The sequence below is a fragment of the Anomaloglossus baeobatrachus genome, unplaced genomic scaffold, assembly GCF_048569485.1.
Source record: "Anomaloglossus baeobatrachus isolate aAnoBae1 unplaced genomic scaffold, aAnoBae1.hap1 Scaffold_2788, whole genome shotgun sequence".
NCBI classification, from domain to species: Eukaryota; Metazoa; Chordata; class Amphibia; order Anura; family Aromobatidae; genus Anomaloglossus; species Anomaloglossus baeobatrachus.
In genome coordinates, this window is record NW_027442270.1 from 5,001 (window position 1) to 18,432 (window position 13,432).

Here is a 13,432-nt window from a genome sequence, read left to right on the forward strand (position 1 = left end):
GTTTTGGATTACCAGCCAAGGTGAGGTTGCCAGCTGTGGTCTGCAGGCTGCAGCCGTCTGCTTTACCCTAGCTGGCTACAAAACTAGGGGGAACCCTATGTCATTTTTTTTTCATTTTTTTGGCTAAATACAAAGCTAAGCACCCCTTAGTGCCACATGAAAGGTACCAAAGGGTGTTCCACTTTTTCTCCATTTTTTTCTCCACTTTCTCTCCACTTTTTCTCCACTTTTTCTCCATTTTTTTCTCCACTTATTCTCCACTTTTTCTCCTCTTATTCTCCACTTTTTCTCCACTTTTTCTCCACTTTTTCTCCTCTTATTCTCCACTTTTTCTCCACCTTTTCTCCATTTTTTTCTCCACTTTCTCCACTTTTTCTCCACTTTTTTCTCCACTTTTTCTCCTCTTATGCTCCACTTTTTCTCCTCTTAATCTCCACTTTTTCTCCACTTTTTCTCCACTTTTTCTCCACTTTTTTCTCCACTTTTTCTCCTCTTATGCTCCACTTTTTCTCCACTTTTTCTCCACTTTTTCTCCACTTTTTCTCCACTTTTTCTCCTCTTAATCTCCACTTTTTCTCCTCTTATGCTCCACTTTTTCTCCACTTTTTCTCCACGTTTTCTCCACTTTTTTCTCCTCTTATGCTCCACTTTTTCTCCACTTTTTCTCCACTTTTTCTCCACTTTTTCTCCACGTTTTCTCCACGTTTTCTCCACTTTTTTCTCCACTTTTTCTCCTCTTATGCTCCACTTTTTCTCCACTTTTTCTCCACTTTTTCTCCTCTTAATCTCCACTTTTTCTCCACTTTTTCTCCACTTTTTCTCCACTTTTTCTCCACTTTTTCTCCACTTTTTTCTCCACTTTTTCTCCACTTTTTCTCCTCTTATGCTCCACTTTTTCTCCACTTTTTCTCCACTTTTTCTCCACTTTTTCTCCTCTTATGCTCCACTTTTTCTCCACTTTTTCTCCACTTTTTCTCCTCTTATGCTCCACTTTTTCTCCACTTTTTCTCCACTTTTTTCTCCACTTTTTCTCCTCTTATGCTCCACTTTTTCTCCACTTTTTCTCCACTTTTTCTCCACTTTTTCTCCTCTTATGCTCCACTTTTTCTCCACTTTTTCTCCACTTTTTCTCCATTTTTTTCTCCACTTATTCTCCACTTTTTCTCCTCTTATTCTCCACTTTTTCTCCACTTTTTCTCCACTTTTTCTCCTCTTATTCTCCACTTTTTCTCCACTTTTTCTCCATTTTTTTCTCCACTTTCTCCACTTTTTCTCCACTTTTTCTCCTCTTATGCTCCACTTTTTCTCCTCTTAATCTCCACTTTTTCTCCACTTTTTCTCCACTTTTTCTCCACTTTTTTCTCCACTTTTTCTCCTCTTATGCTCCACTTTTTCTCCACTTTTTCTCCACTTTTTCTCCACTTTTTTCTCCACTTTTTCTCCTCTTATGCTCCACTTTTTCTCCACTTTTTCTCCACTTTTTCTCCACTTTTTCTCCTCTTATGCTCCACTTTTTCTCCACTTTTTCTCCACTTTTTCTCCATTTTTTTCTCCACTTATTCTCCACTTTTTCTCCTCTTATTCTCCACTTTTTCTCCACTTTTTCTCCACTTTTTCTCCTCTTATTCTCCACTTTTTCTCCACTTTTTCTCCACTTTTTCTCCATTTTTTTCTCCACTTTCTCCACTTTTTCTCCACTTTTTTCTCCACTTTTTCTCCTCTTATGCTCCACTTTTTCTCCTCTTAATCTCCACTTTTTCTCCACTTTTTCTCCACTTTTTTCTCCACTTTTTCTCCTCTTATGCTCCACTTTTTCTCCACTTTTTCTCCACTTTTTCTCCACTTTTTCTCCTCTTAATCTCCACTTTTTCTCCTCTTATGCTCCACTTTTTCTCCACTTTTTCTCCACTTTTTCTCCACTTTTTCTCCACTTTTTCTCCTCTTATGCTCCACTTTTTCTCCACTTTTTCTCCTCTTAATCTCCACTTTTTCTCCTCTTATGCTCCACTTTTTCTCCACTTTTTCTCCACTTTTTCTCCTCTTATGCTCCACTTTTTCTCCACTTTTTCTCCTCTTATGCTCCACTTTTTCTCCACTTTTTCTCCACTTTTTCTCCACTTATGCTCCACTTTTTCTCCACTTTTTCTCCACTTTTTTCTCCACTTTTTCTCCTCTTAATCTCCACTTTTTCTCCACTTTTTCTCCACTTTTTCTCCACTTTTTTCTCCACTTTTTTCTCCACTTTTTCTCCACTTTTTCTCCTCTTATGTTCCACTTATTCTCCACTTTTTCTCCACTTTTTCTCTACTTTTTCTATGGTCGGTCTACCCATTAGCTCTGCCATGCATAGTGTAGCTCTACACCTACTGCACATGTTACTTTATGATTGACATCTCTTTCGTACCAGAGCTGTCTAAGTCTACTCTGACCCCATATTTGTCATTACTATATTGTCCTTGTACTGTATTATGACATTTGTATCATGTGTTTCATTTCTTGCTGTGTTGCAATTTTTTTGCTGCATCCCAATTGTACCTCTACATTGTTCGAGTTTATGTTATTGTTCTCTCACTCTTATGTGATACTGATTATTGTCATTTTTCATGATTACATGCAGATAAGTCCAATCTGACGAAGGCTCAGGCCGAAACGTCATTTGTAACTTGTTTTGGACAAAAACATATATGCTTATGAAAAAAAAATTTCTTAATACGGACCAATAAAGAGTGATTTTGCATTACTATCCGTTGTGACTTACTGACTTAGTCTGGGAGATATAGAGTGCCGAGGTTACTCACTAATTTTATCTATTATTACCTCTGAGCACCTATATACCAGTGAGCAGAGCTTCCTCTACAGTAGTTCTCCTGATTAGGCATGCCCTTACCTCATGAGCAGGGCATTGCAGCTTTGGTAGCAACCATTACGACATGGACTCTGCTGCTGTGGACCCGGGGAGAGTGAGTGCAGATTCATTGCACCCACACTCCTCACATGAAGGGTCCGCACTCCTAGAAAATGGGGGATACGTTCCCTGAGTGTCTCCCCCCCATATTCTAGACGGTCCAGAGTCGTCGTGGGACCCCTTTATTTTTTTTCTTACAATAAATTGGTGAAAGAGGAAATGTTTTGGGGACTGTTTTTTCAAATAAATTTCTTTTGTCGATTTTTTGTTTTTGTTAGTACTGACAGTTTATGATGTTGGGTATCTAATAGACGCCATGACATCACAAACTGCTGGGCTTGATCTCAGGTGACTTTACAGCTAGTATCAACCCGATTTATTACCCCGTTTGCCACTGCACCAGGGCACGGGATGAGCTGGGGTGAAGCGCCAGGATTGGCGCATCTAGTGGATGCGCCACGTCTGGGGTGCCTGCGGCCTGCTATTTTTAGGCTGTGAAGGCCCAATAACTATGGACCTTCCCACCCTGAGAATACCAGACCACAGCTGTCCGCTTTACCTTGGCTGGTGATCCAATTTGGGGGGTCCCCTACTTTTATTGTGTAATTATTAATATTTATAAAATAATTATAAAAAAGAGCCTGAGGGGACCTCCACATTGGATCCCCAACCACGGTAAAGCTGCCAGCTGTGGTTTTCAGGCTACAGCCGTCTGCTTTACCCTAGCTGGCTATCAAAAATGGGGGGACCCAACGTAATTTTTTTTTTTTAACTATTTTTTAAATAGAATAAATTAATGGGCTTCCCTGTATTTTGATTGCCAACCAAGGTAACGGCAGGCAGATGGGGGTGGCAACCCATAGCTGTCTGCTTTATCTGCGCTGAGAATCAAAAATACCGCGGAGCGCTACGTCATTTTTTTAAAGATTTATTTTTACAGCACTGTGATGTCCAGCAATCAAAATACAGGGAAGCCCATTTTATTTTTAGTTATTTAAATAAATAATTAAAAAAAATATATGTTAGCTCCCACTGCATTTTTTGTATTGCTAGCTAAGGGTAATCCAAGCAGCTACTGGCTGCTAACCCCCACTGCTTGGTGTTACCTTCACTGGCAATGGAAAATCCAGGGAAGCATTTTTTTTTTTTTTTGCCAAAAAGCTACAAAAAAAGGACGTGAGCTTCGCCATATTTTTGTATGCTAGCCAGGTATAGCAGGCAGGTGCTGGAAGAGTTGGATACAGCGCCAGAAGATGGCGCTTCTATGAAAATGCCATTTTCTGAGGTGGCTGCAGACTGCAATTCGCAGCAGTGGGGCCCAGAAAGCTCAGGCCAACCGGTGGTGCGGATTCCAATCCCAGCTGCCTAGTTGTACCTGGCTGGACACAAAAATGGGGCAAAGCCTACGTCATTTGTTTTCTAATTATTTCATGAAATTCATGAAATAATAAAAAAAGGGCTTCCCTTTATTTTTGGTTCCCAGCCGGGTACAAATAGGCAACTGGGGGTTGGGGGCAGCCGTACCTGCCTGCTGTACCTGGCTAGCATACAAAAATATGGCGAAGCCACATAATTTTTTCAGGGGGCAAAAAACTTCTGCATACAGTCCTGGATGGAGTATGCTGAGCCTTGTAGTTCTGCAGCTGCTGTCTGTCTGTATGGAGAAGAGCAGACAGCAGCTGCAGAACTACAAGGCTCAGCATACTCCATCCAGGACTGTATGCAGAAGTTTTTTGCCCACCAAAAAAATGACGTGGGCTTCGCCATATTTTTGTATGCTAGCCAGGTACAGCTGGCAGCCACGGGCTGCCTCCAACCCCCAGTTGCCTATTTGTACCCGGCTGGGAACCAAAAATATAGGGAAGCCCGTTTTTTTTAATTATTTCACTTATTTCATGAAATAATTAAAAAACAAATGACGTGGGCTTCGCCCTATTTTTGTGTCCAGCCGGGTACAACTAGGCAGCTGGGGATTGGAATCCGCAGCACAGGTTAGCCCGAGGTTTGTGGGCGCCTCTGCTGCGGATTTCAGTCCGCAGCCGTCCCAGAAAATGGCGCTCTCATAGAAGCGCCATCATCTGGCGCTGTATCCAACTCTTCCAACAGCCCTGGAGCCGGGTGGCTTGTTGGGTAATCATGAGTTAATACTGGCTTTGTTTTACCAGCCAGTATTAAGCCAGAGATTCTTAATGTCAGGCACGTTTGACCCGGCCATTAAGAATCTCCAATAAAGGGTTAAAAAAAGACACCACACAGAGAAAAAATACTTTAATAGAAATAAATACACAGACACATTAGAGACTCCATCTTTATTACCCCTGTCAGCCCTCCACGATCCTGCTCTTCTGTCTTCTTTCTTTCTAGTGTAGTAGTAGTGACGATTGTAGTGAGGGGCATCACTTGGGGCTGGGGAACCTCCATCCTAACTACAATGCTCACTACAATCGGGAAGCAGCGTGCAGCCTTCACTCCGTGAGTGATCACTGCTGGCTGCTAGCGGTAACAGCGGTAACGCTGACAGACGCGTTACCATAGCAACGGTGCTCCCGGAGCCGCGGTTAGCGGTGACGTCACCGCTAACTGCGTTGCTATGGCAACGGTGATCTCCGTTAATGACCGGCTGTGTCAGCCGGTCCCTAACGGAACGGGGAGTCGACCGTGTGCTAGAGCATGTCGCCGGTACACGGCGATACACATATGTGCACCGTGTACCGGAGAGATGCACTCGCAGGTCCTACATGACGTGTCATAGTCATGTGACCAGTCTGTAGCCAATGAGATAATAGCCACGTGACTGGTCACATGGCTATTTTGACGTCACGATAGGTCCTGCTTCTCTGCTGGCAGTGCAGGTCACCGGGAGGATTCAGCGATCATCGGATGGAATAGCGGCAGGAGACAGAGTGCAGAAGGGATCGCGAGGACCGGTAAGTGTTATGGCAATGTTTATTAACTGTTTGTGTACATTTATAATGCATTTTTATGTGTTTGTGATTGCCTCCCATTATAGCCTATACGTTCGAGTTCGGTTCGTCGAACGTTCGACGAACCGAACTCGAACGGGACCCCCGTTCGGCGAACCGGCCTCGAGCCGAACCGGGACCGGTTCGCTCATCTCTACTCTCTAGTAAATCCTAAAACCTTTTAAATAAATTAATTAAAAAACAAATAAATTTATGTTTGTATAAAAATATTTCTGAGTGATTCATTTAATTGTGTATAAAATGTGCATATATGTATCATGAATTATCAGGGAAGTGTATAGTGTATTGCCTAGAACACTGTGATAGCGTGAAGTTTTAGTAACATATAGACCAGGAACTATGTGTGGGAAACGTGCAGCTGAACGTGCCACATGTGATTATATAGATCAGACCCATACAGACATTTGTTTGAGGAAATAAATCCTTCCTGGGAAAAAGAAACAGAAGGATAAAAATGTATATATAAGCAAAGGTATATTAAAGCGGTCCCATCATGACCGCCCAGAAATGAGAAAGGAATCTCCAAGATATTCGTAGGACCGTAGTGATGTGAATAATTATTTATATTCCTATAAAAACGCAAACGTGACATTAGTGTTAACGTATGTGTGCCACTGAGGGAATTATAAACCTTGTAATCTGGGGACAAGGGTAGGTGCGGATACATACAGTAAAAAGAGATATACTAATGGAGGTGAACCACAGGGTATATACTATTCTGGGGACAAGGGTAGATGCGGATACGTGCAGTGAAAAGAGATATACTAATAGAGGTGAACCACAGGGTAGGGATCGATCTGCAACAATTCATATATAAATGCAATCTAGACCATACATGAGTCCGAATACGGCTCACGGGTCTTAGGTTCATAGATTCAGACAGGTCAGATAAGTTCACCGGGTGAATGGAGTTCAAGACCGTGGGAAAAAACAAAGTGCGCATGCTCAACAGAAAGATACAGAGCCAGTGCTTTTTCAGAACTTTAGAAGTACAGACGGGGTCAATGGAGTTTAGGAGCGTGGGAAAGAAAACCAGTGCGCATGTACTAGAGAAAAAAATCACATAGAATTGACTACAAAAGAGGAACAGAACCGTGAAAATCAGGATAGAGGAGAGGAAAGATCTCCCCCCACTCATTAGAAAAAAAGGGGGGTGTTTCAAAAACAGGTTCAATAAACCTGTGATGATAAACTGGGTGAAATAGAATTATCGTTCATAATACATATGAGCTATAATAAATATGCATAAGTATATATATGCATGAAATATGTAAGGAATTATATATATATATATATAATAGTGTATAGTGTATAATAACGGGCAAATAAATTAATCCATGACGAAACCATGAACCCATGTAAAATAAGAATGTATATAAAAATAATAAATAATTATAATGATGATATAATATAATACATATTAGGCAAATATCTATACCCTACTATCTACAATCGACCAAAGTAAAGAATCATATACATAATTAAAACAGGAATTAAATAACATATATAAATAAATAAAAACCACCAATAATTATACGAGACCTGGCATACTAATCATAAAATTGTATATAAAAACCATTAAGATCCATATTTAAAACCTTATATAAGAATTAGATAAAACCACAGAAAAAATATATATAATATATATGGGAAGGAGACCACACCTTAGTCTTAAAACAATAGGTATATGATATGTATAGGAAACATGTCTCTAATAAAATAGATCTGTCACTTCATTAAGCCCAACAGGTTTTAGAGTATTCAATTTATATATCCAGTATGTCTCTTTTCTTTTTAACAGATCCATACGGTTAAGGAAACTGCCCATCAGGTGGGGGGATCTTTCAAATGTCTCACGAGAAATTGTTTGTGTTGTAAATCTATACAGCATAAAAGGTTGGACTTCTCTTCCTCTATGGAAGGAGAGGTTTTTTCCATCAGAACTCATCTCACATGTCAGTCAGATTTTGTTATATATCTGATTGATTGTGAATGCCGGAAACAATATATTGGTAGAACGACAAAGGCATTTCATAAGAAATTGAACTCTCATAGGCACAATGTGAAAATAGGGTTCATGTTACACGGCCTCTCCAGACACATCACTCTATGTCACGGTGGGAAATCCAATCTTAGGATTACTCCCATCGAACAGATACCCCTGTCTGCCCATAACCGTATGGATCTGTTAAAAAGAAAAGAGACATACTGGATATATAAATTGAATACTCTAAAACCTGTTGGGCTTAATGAAGTGACAGATCTATTTTATTAGAGACATGTTTCCTATACATATCATATACCTATTGTTTTAAGACTAAGGTGTGGTCTCCTTCCCATATATATTATATATATTTTTTCTGTGGTTTTATCTAATTCTTATATAAGGTTTTAAATATGGATCTTAATGGTTTTTATATACAATTTTATGATTAGTATGCCAGGTCTCGTATAATTATTGGTGGTTTTTATTTATTTATATGTGTTATTTAATTCCTGTTTTAATTATGTATATGATCCTTTACTTTGGTCGATTGTAGATAGTAGGGTATAGATATTTGCCTAATATGTATTATATTATATCATCATTATAATTATTTATTATTTTTATATACATTCTTATTTTACATGGGTTCATGGTTTCGTCATGGATTAATTTATTTGCCCGTTATTATACACTATACACTATTATATATATATATAATTCCTTACATATTTCATGCATATATATACTTATGCATATTTATTATAGCTCATATGTATTATGAACGATAATTCTATTTCACCCAGTTCATCATCACAGGTTTATTGAACCTGTTTTTGAAACACCCCCCTTTTTTTCTAATGAGTGGGGGGAGATCTTTCCTCTCCTCTATCCTGATTTTCACGGTTCTGTTCCTCTTTTGTAGTCAATTCTATGTGATTTTTTTCTCTAGTACATGCGCACTGGTTTTCTTTCCCACGCTCCTAAACTCCATTGACCCCGTCTGTACTTCTAAAGTTCTGAAAAAGCACTGGCTCTGTATCTTTCTGTTGAGCATGCGCACTTTGTTTTTTCCCACGGTCTTGAACTCCATTCACCCGGTGAACTTATCTGACCTGTCTGAATCTATGAACCTAAGACCCGTGAGCCGTATTCGGACTCATGTATGGTCTAGATTGCATTTATATATGAATTGTTGCAGATCGATCCCTACCCTGTGGTTCACCTCTATTAGTATATCTCTTTTCACTGCACGTATCCGCATCTACCCTTGTCCCCAGAATAGTATATACCCTGTGGTTCACCTCCATTAGTATATCTCTTTTTATTGTATGTATCCGCACCTACCCTTGTCCCCAGATTACAAGGTTTATAATTCCCTCAGTGGCACACATACGTTAACACTAATGTCACGTTTGCGTTTTTATAGGAATATAAATAATTATTCACATCACTACGGTCCTACGAATATCTTGGAGATTCCTTTCTCATTTCTGGGCGGTCATGACGGGACCGCTTTAATATACCTTTGGTTATATATACATTTTTATCCTTCTGTTTCTTTTTCCCAGGAAGGATTTATTTCCTCAAACAAATGTCTGTATGGGTCTGATCTATATAATCACAGGTGGCACGTTCAGCTGCACGTTTCCCACACATAGTTCCTGGTCTATATGTTACTAAAACTTCACGCTATCACAGTGTTCTAGGCAATACACTATACACTTCCCTGATAATGTTCTTCATGATACATATATGCACATTTTATACACAATTAAATGAATCACTCAGAAATACAAAAATAAATTTATTTGTTTTTTAATTAATTTATTTAAAAGGTTTTAGGATTTACTAGAGAGTCTTGACATTTTTATTGCATTATGACTCTTTTATACCATACTACGTCATTGTGACTTGAAAGTATATCTTTCCCGCCTGTTTTTTTCTTTTGGTGGGTGTGCTCTGACGTCATTCCATGAGGTATATAATGCTGTATAGGCTCTTTATACAGCAGATTTGATGATTCTTTGCTGGTTTGTCCTGAAGAAGGGAGCTGTGTTCTCCTGAAATGCGTAGACTTGACCTGTGCATGAAATAAAGAAACATTAATCTGAGAAGAATCCAGTAGTCCTTTGGCGCGGCTGTGAAACCCGTCTCTATTGTTCTCTGTTATCTGCCTCATGGGGACCGCTGCCGGGACTTGATGTTACATGCTGCTATAGGTGTTGTGACTATCACAACCCGAATTGGTGAGTAGTATTACTCTTTGCTTTACCCTATATATATTGGGGTAAGACCCCATTGCGCTTTCTTTTCCACAGTTTTCACTCATACGGATTTTGGGACCTGGCGTGACCAGATCTTCTTTCCTGTGGAGTCAGCAGCAGAGGGTCTTTGACCGAAAAATGGATTATTTCAACAACCGGCTATCGTCCAGAGAGAAACTGATCCTACAAACAGTAGGTGCACCTGAACTACATAAAAATGATTGGGATTTAAATCTCCCTAATGTGTACTAAGAGGAGGATACTACCATGATGAAAAAACTGTTTCTACAATTAGAGGATCTTCTTAAAGAGGAATTAAGGTTTGGCCTGGATGCTAGATTCCTCACCATATATATGGAAGAAAAACTATGTCCGAGAGGATTAAGGATTATACATGACTCTCCTTTTCCTGTGGATCCTATCTTCACCATGGAATGGGATGGGATTTTGCAGAATTGCATGCAGAGCATGCTGCAATGCTTGTTCAAAAAAAGAACCAGCATTGCAAATGAAACAACGAGTAAGATCAACGAACTGTATAAAGAACTTAATCATTATGACTTACATCCTGAATATAAAATTTTAAACTCTGACATTAATACTAAACTTACTCAATTGGAACAAGATACTATTTTTAAAAAATCTAAAAAACTTCAGAGGGACAGGCAGGACATGATTTCTAACAAAACACCTGACCCCGACCAGAGGGATACTAATAAAGGACCCCTGAATCACAGAAACAGAACAAATAGCCATAGTAAAAGTTTTTTCAATAGTAAGTTTCATAGAAAGAGACCTGATTCATACACTAGGAAAACATCTATGGATAATAATCCCAAAACTATAACTGTTCTGAATCCCATTGATAAAGTCCCTGACATTGAACCCACAATTATTTCTGATGAAGTGTTCCCGACTGAACCAGTGTTAACAATTCCAGAGATTGCTACCAGAATTAATAACAACCCTAGGGACCTTATGGAAACTAGGAAGCAATTAGAGGCCATAAGAATCCAGATTGAAAGGATTCGCAGGGGTAGAGAATTGGATCTGTTGCAGGAGAGAGATAATCTCACTTCTATGGAAACGGATACACCTGATAAGGATTTTATAGACCTGTTAGAGATTTCCACACATGAGGAGTATGTTCCACTGCCAGAGGTACAGGATACTCTTGTAGTATCCCCAGCAGTGGATCAGACGATCACTATTGATAATACCCAAAAGGGGAATACTTGTGTTCCTTTTTTATCTTTAGCCAGAAATACACAGAGCCATATCACAAATTTCCTGACACCCAGAACAGGAAAAAGAAAAAGCAATATAGAGGAACAAGAGCTGGAACCAGGATCCAGCAAAAAAGAGAGGAGAGGTCCGCAGCTATAAATAAAAGTACAAATAAAAATAAAGATGGAAATAATGGTATTTTTAATTTATCAGACCACAATCTTTCTGTAGGAGAAGTAAAAATTCTCAACAAGGGATTATCCTTTTGTCCGGCTACCAATGCCAATGATTTTGATCTGTACCTAGACTTCCAGAGATTTGTTAGGAAGCTCACACTTATGAGACATTTTCAAATTCACAAATTTAATCCAAATAAGACTATAGAAGGAATTGATAATTTCCATCACACAGATCTGAAAAATAAATCCAATTTTTACCCCATACAAAGTAAAGGCCATCATTGAAAACCTTCAGTGATTTAGTGCTGGAGGACCTTAAAAAACTTAACAATTATAGGAGCACCAACAAAAAGAACCTCACTACAGAGGAGAGAAGAGCTCTTCTCTCATTGAAAAACAATACCAACATAGTCATTAGGAGTGCTGATAAGGGTGGGGGGATAGTAATCCAAAACAGACATACCTATATCAAAGAAGCCCTAAGGAACCTGTCTAACCCCTTACATTATGAGGTGGTGGACATGATCTGTTATGAACAATCCATTGTGGAGTATCAATCCATGATTCAAAAAGCTGCAACAATGGGGATACTTAGTAAAGATGAAAGGAAGTTTCTTGAAATAAAAAATCCCAAAATGGCTTTTTACTATCACCTGCCTAAGATACATAAAAGCCTCCAGAATCCACCAGGGAGGCCCATCATTTCTGGGATAGATTCACTGACGGTTAATCTGGCATCCTATATAGACCGGATCATGAGGGTGCATGTAACGAATTTAAGAAGTTATTTGCGCGATTCCACACACCTTATTAATATCATTAAGGATGTGGAATGGAAAGACTCCTATTTGTTTGTATCTCTAGATATCTCAGCACTATATACCAATATTTCCCATGAATTGGGGTTAGAATGTTTTAAACAATTCCTCCTAGTGGATGATCGGCTCCCTGAGACCCAAAAAGAGTTCCTCCTTGAGGGGATGAGATTTATACTGACTAATAACTTCTTTACTTTCCAAGAGTCAATATACCATCAATGCTGTGGGACTGCGAAGGGTTCGAAGGTCGCACCTACGTTCGCTAATCTCTTTATGGGGATGTTTGAATTGTTATTTATTTATAATTCCGATTTGTTCAAACACGTAATTGTATACAAAAGATACATAGATGATCTGTTCCTCATTTGGGATGATGTTGATGAAAATATAAATACATTTCTGGGACGTATAGAGAATAATGATTGGGGTTTGACGTTCTCACCTAATTTAAATAAGAGTACCATTGATTTCTTGGACCTCACCATCACGCATGAAAAGGGAGTAATCCGGACTAAAACATTTTTTAAAAAAGTGGACAGCAATGGATATATTCATTTCTCCAGTAGCCATTATCATAAATGGCTCAGGAATGTCCCCAAAAATCAATTTCAGAGAATCCGCAGGAATTGTACACTTAATGGAGATTTTCTGACACAGGCCAACACTCTGAAGGAGAGATTCCTTGATAAGGAATACCCCCCTTCATTGATAAAAAGAGCGTACAGGGAAAACAAGGCACTAACACAGACAGAGCTTACTGTTCGGGATAAAATCGTAGAGAAAAAACCTGAACACAGTTTTTCCTCTAATCTTCTGATCACATATAGTAACGATGGGGATTTGATCAGAAATATCATTCACAAGCATTGGGCTATCCTTCAGAATGATCCCTTCTTGAAGGATACCCTACCGGAGAGACCAGGGATTACTTACAGGAGGGCCCCCAGTCTGAAAAATCAGCTGGCCCCGAGTAGGTTGAGAAAAAATAATGTTAAGGAAACTGCCCATCAGGTGGGGGGATCTTTCAAATGTCTCACGAGAAATTGTTTGTGTTGTAAATCTATACAG